Raw genomic sequence first — 14,408 nt, 5'->3', positions numbered from 1 at the left:
GCCGGCCGTTTTCCCTCCAAAAAACTTAGTATATACACCTTTTCTTTCTTTTTTTCGGCAGGCAGGCAGGTGTGTGTGTGTCCCCGTCCCTCCCGAGAGAGCGCTGCCCCTTGCCTCTGCCCGCAGGTGCCGACGGTCCGCTTTCGCTTGCAGCTCACTCGGCACGGCTGCTGCTGGTGGGAGGGGCCTAAGCTAAGGAGGCCGGCCGGCTGGCGCCCCCCGCGGCTGCGGTCGTTGTCGGGCCGTTGACAGGAGATCAAAGAGCAGGGCCCCCGCCCGGGACTGGCGGGCAGGCAGGCGAGCAAGCAGGCAGGCAAGAGAGGGGGAGAGCGGAGTCCGGGCGGCCGGCAGCCGCGTGCGGACCGGGCTCCAGAGGCGTCGGCCTGCGCCGCTGCGCGCCAGCCGGACGCCCGCGCGCCCGCCCAAGGCCGGCGTCGGGCATCGCTTCTCGGCCTTTTGGCTAAGATCAAGTGTAGTATCTGTTCTTATCAGTTTAATATCTGATACGTCCCCCATCGGGGGACCACATATTAAACGGATTTTTGGAACAGGGAGCTGGATCAGGAGCTTGCTCCGTCCTCTCCACGCATCGGCCCGGTATTGCAGCGCCTCCGGGAACGGTGCACTACCTTCTCTCAGCGGTGAAAAGACAGACGTAGCTAGCAAGCAAGCGAGGTGGACCGGAGCTCCTTCCTCTCCGGTCTCGTCTCTCGTCCATCTGTGTGTCTCTGTGTCTCTCTCTCTCCCCCTCCCCGTTCCCGTGCTCCCTCCGTGCACTTTCCCGCGCCTCGACTCTCTCGGCAAGCAGGCCGGCCCCCTTTTCGGCTCCCGTGCGTTTTCCCTCCAAAAAACTTAGTTTTTTCCTCCTTTTTCCAGGGAGGCAGGCGTGGCTTGTGTGTGTGTGTGTGTGTGTGTGTGTGTGTGTGTCCCCGTCCTTGCAGGCGGGCCCCTTTCGACAGCCGGCCGTTTTCCCTCCAAAAAACTTAGTATATACACCTTTTCTTTCTTTTTTTCGGCAGGCAGGCAGGTGTGTGTGTGTCCCCGTCCCTCCCGAGAGAGCGCTGCCCCTTGCCTCTGCCCGCAGGTGCCGACGGTCCGCTTTCGCTTGCAGCTCACTCGGCACGGCTGCTGCTGGTGGGAGGGGCCTAAGCTAAGGAGGCCGGCCGGCTGGCGCCCCCCGCGGCTGCGGTCGTTGTCGGGCCGTTGACAGGAGATCAAAGAGCAGGGCCCCCGCCCGGGACTGGCGGGCAGGCAGGCGAGCAAGCAGGCAGGCAAGAGAGGGGGAGAGCGGAGTCCGGGCGGCCGGCAGCCGCGTGCGGACCGGGCTCCAGAGGCGTCGGCCTGCGCCGCTGCGCGCCAGCCGGACGCCCGCGCGCCCGCCCAAGGCCGGCGTCGGGCATCGCTTCTCGGCCTTTTGGCCAAGGTCGGAGGTCGAGGGAGGGACGAGATCGGAGGACAACACCTTTCTACTGAGGACGCCGTTGGATTGTTTCATTTGGACCCCGGACTGTTTTCTTGGATTTGCGTTTGGATTTTGGACTTTTGGATTTGCGTTTCACTTGGGACTTTTGGTGCGTGGGCTGCTTGGCAGCCGAAAGGCTGCTTTTCGTCATGGCTGCGGATCCCGGGGAGGCGACGAAGGACGGGCTGAACCCCAGCGTACGATGGACCATCCGCTTTCATTGGAAGGCGGAGACGGAGCCTCCGGGACGTGAGCTTTTTGAAGACGAAGTGCTGTTCGGGATACTGGGATGTAAGGCGAGCGATCTTTTATGTCTGCAGGGGAACCGGGCACAGAAATTTATGGATGCCACCTTCACCAGTGCTACACTGCACAAGGAGGCGGCGGAGAGATGTGCACGAGCGAAGGCGGACGGGAAGCTGCGTGAGTATGAGTGCGGGGGCCTGCGAGGCGACAATAAAAGGTGGGTGGTCGTCCACATGTTCGAGCCTTTTTTGACTGACCAGGATGTGACGACCTTTTTGCGTCGGTACGTGGAGGTGCTTCAGGGCCCATATGTCATCAGTGACACCCGTACTGTCTGGACTGGGAAGCGCCGCTATCAGGTCGAGCTACGGCAGGATCTAAGGTCGCCGGACGGCTTCGCCCACCCACCGGGCAACTTTTTCATCGGGCCAGGTAGGGGGTATTTGTATTATTGGAACCAGCCGGATTTTTGCAGGAAGTGTCGTGGCTTTGGACATCGCGAGGGGTCGTGCACTGTCGGAGAGTGTGGGAAGTGCCACCGCACTGGCCACTCCACACGGGCATGCCCAGTAAAGGAGTGCTCCCTGTGTGGGAACACGGGGCATTTGTTCCGGCAGTGCAGCCAGAGGGGCAAGGACCTGGAGAAGGAGATCCGAGACTGGGTACAGCGGCCAGAGGAGACCGACGGGGAGGAGGAAGACCGACCGGAGGGCGGCAAGGCCCACAGGAAAGGGGGTAAGCACCGGGAGGAAAGGCAGGAGGAGGATGGAGGGCAGGAAGGAGGACAAGGAGAACTCGCAGGAGAAGAAGAGGCACGACCGGGAACTTCACGGGAGGTGAGGAACCCTAGCTGGGCAGATGTGGTGAGGGGGACGCGCCCCCTAGTGGCGGCAGAAACACCTGCAGCGTCGGGGCCGGTGGGAGAGGAGGGGGGGGCACCAGCTCTTACCCCCCTAGGAAAGAAACTGCAGAAACGGTCCCGAGCTGGGAGGCGGCAGAAGGAGACCCAGGAGAAGAAGAAGAGGACGGATGAAGGAGGAGACGACGGAGAACACCGGGAGGAGGTGACAGGCCCGGAACAGATGGTGGAAGAGACGCCCCAGTCAGCCTCGAGTGACTCCGAGTCTGATGACACCGCGGACTCTCTGCCTCCCGGACAGGGGTCCGGTCCGGCAATCTGCCACACCTTCTCGGTGGCGCAGGCTGCGACAGACGAGGGCAGCCCGATAGTGGACTGCCAGGCCGGCATGCTTACCCCCGAACAGGGTTTTCAATGCAGCCCCCTGGGGGGGGTCGCCTTTATGGAGACCTCGGACAGTGACACCTCTGCGAGTACAGCAGGGGCGGCGAGCTCACCCGAGCCCGGCCAGGGAGAGGAGATGGAGAGTGACAGCCCCCCCTTAGAGCCACCATGACCCTCGTGGTGGCAACAGCCAATGTGAGGGGTTTGAGGCAAAAGGACAAGCGGACGGCGGTGTTTTCATACCTGTCTCAGAAGAATCTGGATCTGTGTTTCCTCCAAGAAGTACATCTCAAGGACCTCGACGACGTGAGGGCCCTCCAGAAGGCGTGGAGGAGGGGTCCTTCGTGGTGGAGCGTCGGAGGGGTGAACTCTGCCGGTGTGGGTATCCTGTGTGGCTCGCCAAGCTTCGCCGTCCAGATGGTCAGCTCAGTGATCCCCGGACGTCTGCTGGTGGTGGATGGCGCCTTGAAGGGGACGAAGATCAGACTAATCGGTGTGTACGCCCCAGCAGACAGACGCCAGCAGGGCTCCTTTTTGAGAGATCTGGAGCCCTTGCTATACACCAACAGGGAGCTGATCATGGGCGGCGACTTCAATGTCGACTTAGGAGACTCGCACGGCGAGGGAGTTCACCTGCTGAGGTCCTTGATCACAGATTTCAGATTGCGAGACGGGTTTGATAACGTTGCACACCACACCTGGGACAACGGACGGGGGATTTTCAGACGCCTCGATTATATCCTCTCCACTGTAAAGTGGAAAGTCCTAAGCAGGCAGGTGACCCCCACCTGGTTTTCAGACCATCAGTTGCTGGCAGTCTCCTTTGGTGTCGAGGACCCCGGCTTCCAGGCCGGATACTGGAAGCTGAACAAGCAAGTCCTACTTGAGGCGAGATACCAAAGGAAGATGGAGGCAGTGCTTAGAGACCTTGAGAAGAGGAGAGCACTCTTCAGCTCCGCGGTGCACTGGTGGGAATCTTGTAAACTCATCATCGCAACGGTTACCAAAAGATACTGCTGGATCCGGCGAAGACTGGAGGAACGCCAGTGCACCCAACTCCAGCAGGAGCTTGAGGCACTGTATGGCCAGCTGAACCAGGGGGGCGCCTTCGATGGCGAACGAGTTGCGTACGTCAGAGGCCTGCTTAAGGACAAGTGGCTGCAGCGGGCACAGGACTTCCTTTTCAGGCTGCAGGGAATCTGGAGGGAAGGAGAAGAACGCTGCTCGGCCCAGTTCTTCAGCGCCGTGAGAAGACAGCAAGAGCGCAGTCTTTTCGACACCATCCGGCGCGAAGACGGGACTGCAGCCACGGATATACCCGGGATGTTGAGGTGCGCCACAGGATTCTACGAAGCCTTGTTTTCAGAGAAGGAGATCGACTCGAGCACTAAGGACAGGCTCTTGGAGGGTGTGGAGACGGCGGTAGAAGACCCATCCGCACTGGTCGGTCCAGTGTCGGGGGCAGAGGTCCGAACGGCAATGCTGGGTTTGAAGAAAGGCACTGTCCCTGGCGTTGACGGCCTGCCGACCGAGTTTTACCGCACCTTCTGGAGTCAGCTGGAGCCTTTCCTAGTGCAGGTCTTCAATGAGGTCCTGAACGGCGGAGGGTTGGGCCTCTCGATGAAGACCGGAGTCGTCTCCTTGATTTTCAAGAGTGGAGACAAGGCGGACCTGGGCAACTGGAGGCCGATCCAGCTCCTGTGCACGGACTATAAGATCTTGGCCAGGGTGCTGGGCGGCCGCCTGAGAACCGTAATGCCGGAGCTGGTCAAGGCTGACCAGACATGTGGCGTGGCAGGAAGAAAGATCAGCTGGACGCTGCAGCTGATCCGAGACGTCATCTCCTGGGTGGAGGACAGGGGCCTGCCGCTCATGCTGGTGAGCTTGGACCAGGCGAAGGCTTTTGACCGGGTCCATCATGGGATCCTGTGGGCGCTGTTGCGGAAGAAGGGTCTGCCTGACAGTTTTGTTAGGTGGATCAGGACTCTGTACGACGGCGCAATATCCCGGGTATGTATTAACGGCGCAGTGGGGAGGAGCATCCCCGTAAGGTGTGGTGTGCGACAGGGCTGTCCTCTCTCCCCCCTGTTGTACGTCATTTACATCGAGCTCCTGCTGGACCAGTTACGGACGGATCCCGGAGTGGAAGGAATCCGAGTGCCAGGTGGAGGAGGGCAGGAAGCCAAGATCGCCGCTTATGCGGACGACATCACGCTCTTCCTGGGCTCTGAAAGCGGCCTGGGGAGGGCGTTGGACATCGTGGAGGCCTTCTCTAGAGGCACCGGCGCCCGACTGAACCACGCCAAAAGCCTGGTTAAACTGTTCGGGACCTGGCCATGTGAACCACGGACGTTTGGAGGGCTGACGAGGACGACCGGCCCAGTGAAAGTCTTGGGGGTCCTCTTCCACAACGTGGACCCCGCGGGCTTGAACTGGGAGGCCAGGTTCCGAAGGATCAATCAACAGCTGGGCCTTTGGCAGAAGCGGTCTTTGACCTGGATAGGGAAGGCGCTGGTGCTGAAGGTAGAGATCCTGCCCCTGCTGCTCCACCTGGCAGTGGTATACCCCCTACCTGCAGGACGACGGAAGGAACTGGTGAGGACCATTTTTGGCTTTGTTTGGGGGCACTCATACGAGCGCATTAGACGAACGGACATGTGTAGGCCCGTCGCGGACGGCGGCAGAGGGATTCCAGACTTCCTGGTGAAGTTGGACTGTGTGTTCGTCGCCGGCCTGTGCGTCATCCTGCACGAGAACCCGCCCCACTTGTGTAGCCGGTTTGTGAGCCTCTGGCTCTCGACGAGCATGCGACACCTGACCGTCTGGAGCAACACGACCCCGAAGGCGGAGCGGCTCCCACTGCACTACCGGCACGCAGTGCAGTGGCTGCGGGCACACCCGGAGGTCAAAGGAGGAACGACTGCGCTGAGCCACAGGCTCATGTACAAGACCCTTTTGACGTCGGAAAGGCCAGCGATCCTGGGTGTGCCCAGGGAAATCTGGCAGCAGGCCCAACCAAAGGGCCTGGACAACAAGTTGAAGGACTTGAACTGGCTCTGCGTGTGGGGTCGGTTGGCGGTCAGGTCCGTCATGCATGCGCATGGACTATCACGGCAGAGTCAGTGCCCAAGACACGGCTGCACAGGTGAAGAGACCGTGAACCACGTGTTTTGGGAGTGCGGGTTCGTGCAGGGGGTGTGGAGGACCAGCAGACACCTATACGCACAGGTAGGTCTGGATTCCCCATTGTCACTGCGGATGGTGCTGCGAGGAGTGCCCGGTTCCCGTCCCTGGACCGCCAGCTTCTTACTGTGGCTCCTGATCAGTCTCACGAAGCTGTACGTGTGGGAAGCACGGACTGAGCTGGTCAGGAACGGCGTGGAGGTGACCATCGCAGGCATCCTGAGGAGAGTGAAAGCGGATGTGGTCCGAAGAATCCGATGGGATATAATGCGCTGGGGTTTCGCAGCCGCAAAGGAGCGCTGGAAGGACTTGATCACGTGGTGTTAAAGGTGGTGGGTAGATTAAACTTTTAAGCTCTGTTTTTGTACTGTTTTTCTAATAAATATAAAAAAAAAAATCTGTTCTTATCAGTTTAATATCTGATACGTCCCCCATCGGGGGACCACATATTAAACGGATTTTTGGAACAGGGAGCTGGATCAGGAGCTTGCTCCGTCCTCTCCACGCATCGGCCCGGTATTGCAGCGCCTCCGGGAACGGTGCACTACCTTCTCTCAGCGGTGAAAAGACAGACGTAGCTAGCAAGCAAGCGAGGTGGACCGGAGCTCCTTCCTCTCCGGTCTCGTCTCTCGTCCATCTGTGTGTCTCTGTGTCTCTCTCTCTCCCCCTCCCCGTTCCCGTGCTCCCTCCGTGCACTTTCCCGCGCCTCGACTCTCTCGGCAAGCAGGCCGGCCCCCTTTTCGGCTCCCGTGCGTTTTCCCTCCAAAAAACTTAGTTTTTTCCTCCTTTTTCCAGGGAGGCAGGCGTGGCTTGTGTGTGTGTGTGTGTGTGTGTGTGTGTGTGTGTCCCCGTCCTTGCAGGCGGGCCCCTTTCGACAGCCGGCCGTTTTCCCTCCAAAAAACTTAGTATATACACCTTTTCTTTCTTTTTTTCGGCAGGCAGGCAGGTGTGTGTGTGTCCCCGTCCCTCCCGAGAGAGCGCTGCCCCTTGCCTCTGCCCGCAGGTGCCGACGGTCCGCTTTCGCTTGCAGCTCACTCGGCACGGCTGCTGCTGGTGGGAGGGGCCTAAGCTAAGGAGGCCGGCCGGCTGGCGCCCCCCGCGGCTGCGGTCGTTGTCGGGCCGTTGACAGGAGATCAAAGAGCAGGGCCCCCGCCCGGGACTGGCGGGCAGGCAGGCGAGCAAGCAGGCAGGCAAGAGAGGGGGAGAGCGGAGTCCGGGCGGCCGGCAGCCGCGTGCGGACCGGGCTCCAGAGGCGTCGGCCTGCGCCGCTGCGCGCCAGCCGGACGCCCGCGCGCCCGCCCAAGGCCGGCGTCGGGCATCGCTTCTCGGCCTTTTGGCCAAGACCAGGGGAGAGATCGTTGGACCGCTACCAGTGCCTGCAGACTTTTGGATCCAGAGGGAATTTTCGTGTTGCTGGTTCCTGTTTTCCGGAGAGTTGCTTTTTCTTGCAAGGAGGATACTTTTGAAGACCTTTGAGAAGAGTGTCGGAAGGCTGTTTTCCCGCAATGGCCGAGGGCCAGGCCCCCCCCGGGTGGGCCAGCCAGGCTCCTCGGCTGAAATGGACCTTGCGTTTTAAATGGGTGAGAGAGAAAGAAATGATGGGTAGATATGAGTTTGAATGCAAGATTTTGTTTGGAATTCTGAAAGCGATACCTATTGAAGTGAAGTGTTTGCAAGGAAACAGGCCTTTTGGCTTTTTTGATGTGACCTTTAATAATGACCAGATCTATAAGAGAGTCTCTGGGAAGTGTGAGGAAATGGTGAATGATGAACTGTTACGGGACTTTGAGATTTTGGGTCTGGCTCAGGATGATGTGCGATTTATAATCGTAACTATGCATGACCCCTTCATTGAGGATGACATTATCACTGCTTACCTGTGGATGCATGTGGATGTCCTGGCAGGCCCCCAGATAATTGGTGACAGATTCCGGGTCTGGAACGGGAGGCGCAGATACCAGGTGCGGCTCAGGCGGAATGTTGGGCGCGCGGACGGGTTCTCGCACCCCCCGTCGGCTTTCTTCCTGGGTCAAAGCAAAGGTTACATTTATTATCAGAACCAGCCGTCCTACTGCAGGAAGTGTTGTTCCTTCGGCCACATGGACAAAGACTGCACTGCCACCTCCTGTTCGAGGTGTGGAGCACGGGACCACACTAAAGGGAGATGTTTCCAGAAAACTTGCTCTCTGTGTGGGGATACAAACCATCTGTATAGAGAATGCGTATGGAGAGACCCGGAGATGGCCAGGGAACAAGAGAGAGGCTTCCCAGATGCCGCACCGGTGGAATCTGACTCGGAGCAAGAAGGAGATGAGGAAGACGAAAGAAGAGAGGAAGGCAAAGGAACTGAGAGGACAGAGGGGAACAGGAATGAAAACGTCGAAACAGGTGACGGCAAAGAGATCGAGGGTGAGGAGAGAGCAGAAGTGGATGTGAGTGAAGCATCAGACACCGGTTTGGACAGCAGCGGTAGCTTACCTGCTGGTCAGGTGGCTAGAGCCGTGGACCTGTTCGAGCACCTGCCGCAAGATGGCCTGGCGATGGACCTGGGTGACTTCGACCTGGAGGGGAATGTGGCAGTCCAGAAAAGGCCAAGGGAGGATTCCGAAGAAGAGCTGCCTGCGGGGGAGGAGAAGAAGGCCAAGGAGGACGCTCACGCAGAGGAGGATGTAGAAGAAGGCATGGCGATGGAATCCTCCCCTGAGCGGGAGGAGGCTGCAGTGTCGCATTGGGGTCAGAAGGGGCACCTGTTAAAAGAAAGAGTACCGGAGTCGCCTTACCTGCGCTGCGTTTCGGTGGCTCCGAGCGTGGTGCAGTCCACTTCAGAGGAGGAGGGCTCAACCCCTTATAGGACAAGTGACACAAGTTCTTCGGAGACGGACAGCTCTGCAGAACCAGATGTGGATCCTGGGGGGAGAGATGGTGGGAGGTCGAGATGACCTTCAAAATTTTAACTGTAAATGTTAGAGGATTGAAAAATAGGTCTAAAAGGATTGCTGTGTTTAAAATTTTGCGTGAAAATAAGTTTGATATATGTTTTTTACAGGAAGTGCATTTGGGTGGTGATACAGATGTGAAGCGGTTTTCTAAAGATTGGGATTCGGGGAAGTCCTTTTGGTGTGTGGGGGGAGTACATTCTTCTGGGGTTGGTATATTATTTGGGAACAACCACATTGAGGTTACAGAAACTTATTTTGTGCGGCCAGGGAGAATTCTTGTGGTGGATGGGGTATACCTAAACATAAAAATGAGATTCATAGTCGTCTATGCACCGGCGGATAGGACATCAAGGGGGGGCTTCTTTTCAGACTTAGTCCCCTGGTGTGTAACTAATAGAAAATTAGTGATTGCCGGTGATTTTAATGAAGATCTAAATAAAAGAACAGCAGGATCCCGAGAAATTAACAAACTGTTGAGGGATTTTGACCTTTTTGATAGTTTTAGTCTCAAAGGGCCTGCAGCAGTAGGGTTGATTCCCCCAGTTACTTGGAGGAACGCAGCAGGGGCCGCCAAAAGATTGGATTACGTGTTCCTGTCTCGAGGGTTGGTGATTGCTAAAGCCTCGGTCGTACCTTTTTATTTTTCCGATCACGAATTGCTGGTGGTAGAGGTGGAAGGGGTGGGGGTCAAGTTTGGTCCAGGTTACTGGAAATTAAACACAGCCGTGCTGAGTGAGGACGGCTACAAAGAGCTAATTAGAGCCAAATGGTCCTTTTGGTTAGGACAGAAACAAGACTGGCCGTCACTAATTCAATGGTGGGAGTATGTTAAGTGGCAGGTGAAGGAAATCTCAATCCGGTATTGTAAGCGCCGAAACCAAAGAAAGAACTTTGAAGTGAGAAGGCTTCAAAAAGAGCTGGAAAACATGTATGAGGAGACAAACAAAGGTGCAGATTTTAATTTCTCGAAGGCCCAGGAGCTGAAGGCGCGACTTAGAGAACTTTACCTTAGACAACCCAGAGAGCTTTTAATCAGAGCTGGCATCGGCTTTCTGGATGGACAAGAAGAGGTCTCAGGTTTGCTCTTTAAATCAGTCAAAGCCAAGCGGGTTAAAAGAGCATTCGGGAGTTTGTTTACTGCAGAGGGGGAGGTGGTAAGTACTCCGTATGAAATGTTGGATGAAGCCGTAAAGTATTTTACTACTTACTTCAATAAGAGGGAGGGGGAGCCTGTAAAGGGGGTTGGTGGTTTGGAGCACATTGAGAAGAAGGTCAGTGCTGAGGAAAACAGGGCTCTAGTGACACGCATTGAGCTAGCCGAAGTTGAGGGGGCGACTCGGAGAATGAAAACTGGGAAAGTTCCGGGGGTTGACGGCATCCCGGTAGAATTTTACCTGACTTTCTGGGATTTGATAGGGTCATCACTGCTCGAAGTTTTTCAAGCAATTCTAGATGGTGGAGCTTTGGGAGACACAATGGCACAGGGAGTTCTGTCTCTATTATTTAAGAAAGGTGATCCTAAGAGGCTAGAAAATTGGAGGCCTATCCAATTATTGTGTGTCGAATATAAAATCTTGGCAAAAATCTTGTGTGATAGGATAAGGAAAGTTCTGCCATCAGTAATACAGCCGGATCAGACCTGCGGCGTGGCGGGTAGGTCCCTACACTGGAACCTTGGCCTGCTCAGAGATACCATTGCTTGGGCAGAAGACAGACATCAGTGTCTGTTGATAGCCAGTCTTGACCAAGAGAAGGCATTTGATAGGGTGGATCATCAATGCTTATGGGATGTGTTAGATCGTTATGGAGTCAGCGGTAGTTTCATCTCTTGGCTGAAGGCCCTGTATGGAGGTGCTTCCACCAGAGTCAACATAAACGGTTTTATGAGTGAACCCTTTGATGTAAGCAAGGGCGTCAGACAAGGCTGTCCTTTGTCTCCAATTTTATATGTAGTCTACATAGAGCCACTATTGGAGTTGATAAGACGAGATAGAAGGGTTGAGGGCATAGTGATCCCGGGAAGCGGAGGCCTCCAAACTAAAGTGTTGGCCTACGCGGATGATGTTGTCCTAACTTTGAGCTCAGATAGAAGTCTTTTAGTCGCACTGGAGCTGATAGAAGTCTTCAACCAATGCACAGGTGCAAGATTGAACAGAAATAAGAGCAGTGTGCAGTATTTCGGCCCTTGGAGTAATAGGGATGAGGTGGTAGGAGGTCTGTCTCTGGAAATGGATTCTTTGAAAATATTGGGAGTGCAGTTTGACAGGGAAGGGACTGGAAGAAGGAATTGGGAGACTCGTTTATCCCAGGTGAATAGCAAACTTGGCCTATGGAAGAAAAGATCACTGTCCTATTCAGGGAAGGTTGTGGTACTGAAAGGTGACATTTTACCAAGTCTTGTGCACATTGCAAAGGTCTTTCCTATGCCTGCTTGTTTTAGACGCTCCTTAACTAAGATGGTGTTTGATTTTGTATGGGGGGGTGGTTATGAGTATGTGAAGCGTCTAGATATGTACAGGGACATCAGGGAGGGAGGTAGAGAAGTCCCAGATTTACCCATTAAACTAGATGCCATATTTGTGGCTGACCTTTGTAAAGCGGTAGATGACAAGATCTCATATAAACATCAGTTCTTTGTCCGGCTTTGGTTCGCCTGGGTCGTCAAGCCTTCAGAAGTGTGGAGGAACGACGTTCCCAAGGCTGAAATTTTACCGTGGTTCTACGAACATGCGGCAGCATGGTTAAGGAAGTACGCAAAAGATGCGGACAGGTCAGTGATTGTCTCTCATAGGCTCTTATATAAGACAGCTAAGAGCAATGAAAAGGGAACAAATGTGGTGGTTCCGACTGATGTCTGGAAAAGGGTGCAACCTAAGAGCCTGGATAACAGGCTCAAAGACTTAAATTGGATGTGTGTTTGGGGACGTCTGCCTGTAAGGGAGGTAATGCACAGACATAAGCTGGCGCGTTCAGCGACTTGTCCAAGACCGCAATGTGCAGAGGTGGAGTCAATCACTCATGTGTTCTGGGGTTGCAGAATTGCAAAAGCAGTGTGGGGGCAGATGTCGGATCTTTTTAATAAACTGGAACCGGGGTTTGTTCTATCTGGGGATAAAATCTTGAGACGGTGGGGCAGGTCTTCAAGAACTGCGAGACATGACCTTGTAACCTGGTTTTTAATCAGTATGGTAAAATTTGTGTTATGGGGATCGAGAAACAATCTGGTCAAACATGGCCATGTGGAAGGGGCTGGGGCAATATGTGGGAGGGTTCGTTTTGAGCTGCAGAAGATGTTGTCAGTAGAAGTGCGTAGGTGGGGTTTTCACGCAGCAAAAGAAAAATGGAAACCGCTGCTGGATTAATGGAATAAGTTTTGCCGTTTGTGGATTGTGATTTATGTTCTGTGATTTTGTCTTGTATTGTCATAATAAATGTAAAAAAAAAAAAAAAAATCTGTTCTTATCAGTTTAATATCTGATACGTCCCCCATCGGGGGACCACATATTAAACGGATTTTTGGAACAGGGAGCTGGATCAGGAGCTTGCTCCGTCCTCTCCACGCATCGGCCCGGTATTGCAGCGCCTCCGGGAACGGTGCACTACCTTCTCTCAGCGGTGAAAAGACAGACGTAGCTAGCAAGCAAGCGAGGTGGACCGGAGCTCCTTCCTCTCCGGTCTCGTCTCTCGTCCATCTGTGTGTCTCTGTGTCTCTCTCTCTCCCCCTCCCCGTTCCCGTGCTCCCTCCGTGCACTTTCCCGCGCCTCGACTCTCTCGGCAAGCAGGCCGGCCCCCTTTTCGGCTCCCGTGCGTTTTCCCTCCAAAAAACTTAGTTTTTTCCTCCTTTTTCCAGGGAGGCAGGCGTGGCTTGTGTGTGTGTGTGTGTGTGTGTGTGTGTGTGTGTCCCCGTCCTTGCAGGCGGGCCCCTTTCGACAGCCGGCCGTTTTCCCTCCAAAAAACTTAGTATATACACCTTTTCTTTCTTTTTTTCGGCAGGCAGGCAGGTGTGTGTGTGTCCCCGTCCCTCCCGAGAGAGCGCTGCCCCTTGCCTCTGCCCGCAGGTGCCGACGGTCCGCTTTCGCTTGCAGCTCACTCGGCACGGCTGCTGCTGGTGGGAGGGGCCTAAGCTAAGGAGGCCGGCCGGCTGGCGCCCCCCGCGGCTGCGGTCGTTGTCGGGCCGTTGACAGGAGATCAAAGAGCAGGGCCCCCGCCCGGGACTGGCGGGCAGGCAGGCGAGCAAGCAGGCAGGCAAGAGAGGGGGAGAGCGGAGTCCGGGCGGCCGGCAGCCGCGTGCGGACCGGGCTCCAGAGGCGTCGGCCTGCGCCGCTGCGCGCCAGCCGGACGCCCGCGCGCCCGCCCAAGGCCGGCGTCGGGCATCGCTTCTCGGCCTTTTGGCTAAGATCAAGTGTAGTATCTGTTCTTATCAGTTTAATATCTGATACGTCCCCCATCGGGGGACCACATATTAAACGGATTTTTGGAACAGGGAGCTGGATCAGGAGCTTGCTCCGTCCTCTCCACGCATCGGCCCGGTATTGCAGCGCCTCCGGGAACGGTGCACTACCTTCTCTCAGCGGTGAAAAGACAGACGTAGCTAGCAAGCAAGCGAGGTGGACCGGAGCTCCTTCCTCTCCGGTCTCGTCTCTCGTCCATCTGTGTGTCTCTGTGTCTCTCTCTCTCCCCCTCCCCGTTCCCGTGCTCCCTCCGTGCACTTTCCCGCGCCTCGACTCTCTCGGCAAGCAGGCCGGCCCCCTTTTCGGCTCCCGTGCGTTTTCCCTCCAAAAAACTTAGTTTTTTCCTCCTTTTTCCAGGGAGGCAGGCGTGGCTTGTGTGTGTGTGTGTGTGTGTGTGTGTGTGTGTGTGTGTGTGTGTGTGTGTGTGTGTGTGTGTGTGTCCCCGTCCTTGCAGGCGGGCCCCTTTCGACAGCCGGCCGTTTTCCCTCCAAAAAACTTAGTATATACACCTTTTCTTTCTTTTTTTCGGCAGGCAGGCAGGTGTGTGTGTGTCCCCGTCCCTCCCGAGAGAGCGCTGCCCCTTGCCTCTGCCCGCAGGTGCCGACGGTCCGCTTTCGCTTGCAGCTCACTCGGCACGGCTGCTGCTGGTGGGAGGGGCCTAAGCTAAGGAGGCCGGCCGGCTGGCGCCCCCCGCGGCTGCGGTCGTTGTCGGGCCGTTGACAGGAGATCAAAGAGCAGGGCCCCCGCCCGGGACTGGCGGGCAGGCAGGCGAGCAAGCAGGCAGGCAAGAGAGGGGGAGAGCGGAGTCCGGGCGGCCGGCAGCCGCGTGCGGACCGGGCTCCAGAGGCGTCGGCCTGCGCCGCTGCGCGCCAGCCGGACGCCCG

General features: G+C 56.3%; 3 non-coding genes and 1 pseudogene across 3 annotated transcripts; all 4 read left to right on the top strand.

The window, feature by feature from the left end:
- Positions 1-440: 440 nt before the first annotated feature.
- LOC148808490 (U2 spliceosomal RNA) lies at positions 441-631 on the top strand. Its single transcript, XR_016088149.1, has one exon. It is a non-coding gene; the product is annotated as a U2 spliceosomal RNA (small nuclear RNA).
- Positions 632-6,500: 5,869 nt separating this feature from the next.
- LOC148808489 (U2 spliceosomal RNA) lies at positions 6,501-6,684 on the top strand. Its single transcript, XR_016088128.1, has one exon. It is a non-coding gene; the product is annotated as a U2 spliceosomal RNA (small nuclear RNA).
- A 5,816-nt stretch (positions 6,685-12,500) lies between these two features.
- Positions 12,501-12,678, top strand: LOC148808488 (U2 spliceosomal RNA; annotated as a pseudogene).
- Positions 12,679-13,445: 767 nt separating this feature from the next.
- Positions 13,446-13,636, top strand: LOC148808487 (U2 spliceosomal RNA). Its single transcript, XR_016088148.1, has one exon. It is a non-coding gene; the product is annotated as a U2 spliceosomal RNA (small nuclear RNA).
- The last annotated feature ends 772 nt before the right edge of the window (positions 13,637-14,408 follow it).

The sequence above is a fragment of the Atractosteus spatula genome, unplaced genomic scaffold (assembly GCF_055471065.1).
Source record: "Atractosteus spatula isolate fAtrSpa1 unplaced genomic scaffold, fAtrSpa1.hap1 Scaffold_21, whole genome shotgun sequence".
Classification (NCBI taxonomy): Eukaryota; Metazoa; Chordata; class Actinopteri; order Semionotiformes; family Lepisosteidae; genus Atractosteus; species Atractosteus spatula.
Note: the sequence above shows the minus strand (reverse complement) of the source record. Positions and strands in the feature narration are given on the sequence as shown.